Genomic DNA, 2,996 nt, shown 5'->3' with positions numbered 1-2,996 from the left:
ACCTTCTCAAGGTTTCCCACTTTTTTTTTTAACTCCAAAGTCAAGATGTTAACATAGTGCCTATATGGATGCTATAAATTATAAAGAGAAGGCAAGTGAGACCTCTTTGCTGAATGTCACATGTATGTAATACATAGCAGAGCTTTTCTCATTCTTCTACTTAAAGAAGAAGAAAAAGCAGACCATACTATTTAAGAGTGTCTAGTACTTAGTAAAATGTGCTATTGTTAACCATCTTTGCATGCATTGTTTCAGATCATCCACTGGGAGGTCTATGATGTCGCTGAAGCAAAGACTATCATACCGTAGAAGTAATATGACCTTGGCTTTGGTAATGGCCTGAAATTATAGCCTGGTTCTCTAGATGCCATCCATGTGCTCTTCCTGCAATTATAGGAACACTCTTTCAATAAATATTTTAAGTATATATATATATATATATATGCTATATATATGTAATACACTATTTTAAAACTATAATATAATATACTTCAATTTTTTTGGCATCAGTCCTCTCATCTTTATGTTGACATAGCAGTTACACTGAATGAGTTCTTTGAGGAGCCCTTGTTCCCTGGGGATTGCAACATGCCAACTTTTACCTATTCGCTGAGTAGGTGCGGAAGAGGACGTCGTTTTTAATTTTATTTCTCCCCTCAGTATAGATTTAGAGCTATGGGAGATAGAGAATAATCATCAGAAGGGAAGCTCCACATAAAACATAGAAGGGGCAGTGAGAGATGGCAAGAGTGAAGATCTTGATTTACACGCAGGACTTCTGCCAGTGTGTGTTAGAAGAAATTGCTGCGGTAAACCTTACTTTCCACATCTGCTAGGTAGCACAATGCATTTGAATAGCAAAGATCCATTCCCTGGCATTGAGCGTGTTCTTCAAATTTGTTGGGAAATCACAGTGTCACTATGGACCCAGAAATGTCATCATGATGCCCAATCCAGGAAAACTGCCCTATCACATGAATACCTGAGCTTCCCATATGTATTATCTTGTGTAAATTTTCTTGACGCCACTATGGAAAAGCTAATTATGAAAACCTCTGCATTTCTATTTCTTAAGTATAATTTTTCATCCCCTTTCTTTCTTCTTTATTTCAAACCAAAGGAAATGCTAATTTCATGGGATCCTTTAGCCACAGCAGTTGGTTCTTTATAATTCAGTGATCATTGGTTAAACCAAAGCTCATTAATTTTTGATGTCACAGAGGTCTTAGAATACATTCATCTTGAGATTATTGACCTTAGGGTGCAGTGGCTTCCTAAGATATTAATGCAGTTTGAATGGGTCTTTGCATGTAACCCCATTAAATTTTGTAAATGCAGTCAGAGTGGGAAAGAAAAAGAACAAAGAAGAAACTGTGAGTGAAGGGCCATACTTGCCAAAAGCTATGTTGGTAATGAGATTATTTGAACATATTTTGGTAATGTGAAGCCTGAGAGACATTGAAAGAGAATGAAGGGGAAAGATAACATGGGGAACGGCAGGGAAATGATCTCCTTTTGAATCTCAGCTCTACCAGCAAGGCAACAAGGAAAGCGAAAGGCTGAATGATCACACAATTTTGGGTTGCTGTACAAAATATGATCAAAGAAAGGGGAAGAATAATCAGAGGTAATGATGGCAATTTGTTTTCTAGTTCAAAGATAATTGACCATCGTAGAAGACATAATTATGGCATATTACAGAGATAAAAAGAGAGACAACGATGGGGGCACAGAGTGATGACAAACACAATTCAAGATCCCGTCATTCTGATGCTTTTAAAACCACAATATTTTGATATTAGCCTTTCAACCCATGAGAGAGAGAACAGCAGCCAACCAGGCTGGTTCCCATTTCACTTGCCAGTTTTGGGTTTTGCGTTTCTTTTTTTACAGCCCTCTCTTTCCCTTTCAGGTTTCTTCTCACAGCTGCCAAAACTAGAATTGGAGATGCTAGAGAGGAAGATGTAGAAAATGGGCAAAATATCAGCCTGATACCATGAGGATGAATGAGAGCTTACCCTTGCCTCTCCACAACCACAGCAGTTTGGTGATTTTGGACCAGTCTGAAAATGTAGAAAGTGAGCTGAGACTTATTTCAGCTGAGCATTTCTCAAAGTATGACATATGAGGCAGCACTTGAGATGATTTTAGGGTGTGTGGACAAACTTTGTTATCATGTCAATTATAGATATATCTAATGACCATAGAAAATGTTATTTGTCCCTTAAATCTCTGCCATCTGCCTCATATGTTGTTTTTCCAGAATGAAACCAAGTAAAAACAGTGAGACTGAATAATTGTACAAATAGTGTGTGACAGAGTTTTGAATAATGAGAGAGCCTTAAGAGTTACTGACATTTGCAAAACAGTGTCTTACTTTCTTCCTTTGCCTTCTCTTACAGCACAGTCCCAACCGTATTCCATGGTAATATAATGGATGTTAGATGTGGTGGTTGTTCAGACAAATTGCCAGAGTATGCAGATTTCAGTGCTGTATATTGGTCACACCAATGTGATTTCCAGTCATCTTTAACTTTGCTTACATTTGTACTTGAATCAAGCCATAAATCTACTACTGGTGGTGTCAAGTCAACTAGTGATGTATTGGATATTTGAAGAAAACAGAGATACCACTGAAGACCTATGATGTAACAAGAATGCTGTGTGTGTGTGTGTGTGTGTGTGTGTGTGTAGTATGTGCTCTAGTGATAGAAGAGAGAATGATGTTAAGTTAACTGGGAAAGGAGACTAGATCTCCATGAAGAAGTGTGTAGCCCCTTCAGTCAAAATTGTGTCTGCCAGGAAATACACAAAGAGCCCATTAAAAGAAACTCAGTCTTTGCCAGTCAGTTCTCACTTCTCAACCATCTTTGCCCTGATCTGAAGCTCAGTATATCACCTTTGTAATTCCCCCCTTGCTTGTTTTAGAGAGTCAATGTTCAACTCCTCATTGTTCTCTCTATTGAACTCATAAAAATGTCTCTATTCGGCTGAGA

The 2,996-nt window shown here is 38.0% G+C and overlaps 1 long non-coding RNA gene across 1 annotated transcript; it reads left to right on the top strand.

Annotated features, from left to right (window-relative positions):
- The first annotated feature begins 273 nt into the window (after positions 1-273).
- Positions 274-2,655, top strand: LOC110306276 (uncharacterized). The gene is made up of 3 exons (XR_015044851.1): positions 274-331; positions 1,913-2,078; positions 2,403-2,655. It is a non-coding gene; the product is annotated as an uncharacterized LOC110306276 (long non-coding RNA).
- The last annotated feature ends 341 nt before the right edge of the window (positions 2,656-2,996 follow it).

Source organism: Mus caroli, unplaced genomic scaffold (genome assembly GCF_978045245.1).
Source record: "Mus caroli unplaced genomic scaffold, Mus_caroli_1 scaffold_13, whole genome shotgun sequence".
In the NCBI taxonomy this organism is placed as follows: domain Eukaryota; kingdom Metazoa; phylum Chordata; class Mammalia; order Rodentia; family Muridae; genus Mus; species Mus caroli.
The sequence above is the reverse complement of the archived record's forward strand: the minus strand, read 5'-3'. Positions and strand labels throughout refer to the sequence as shown.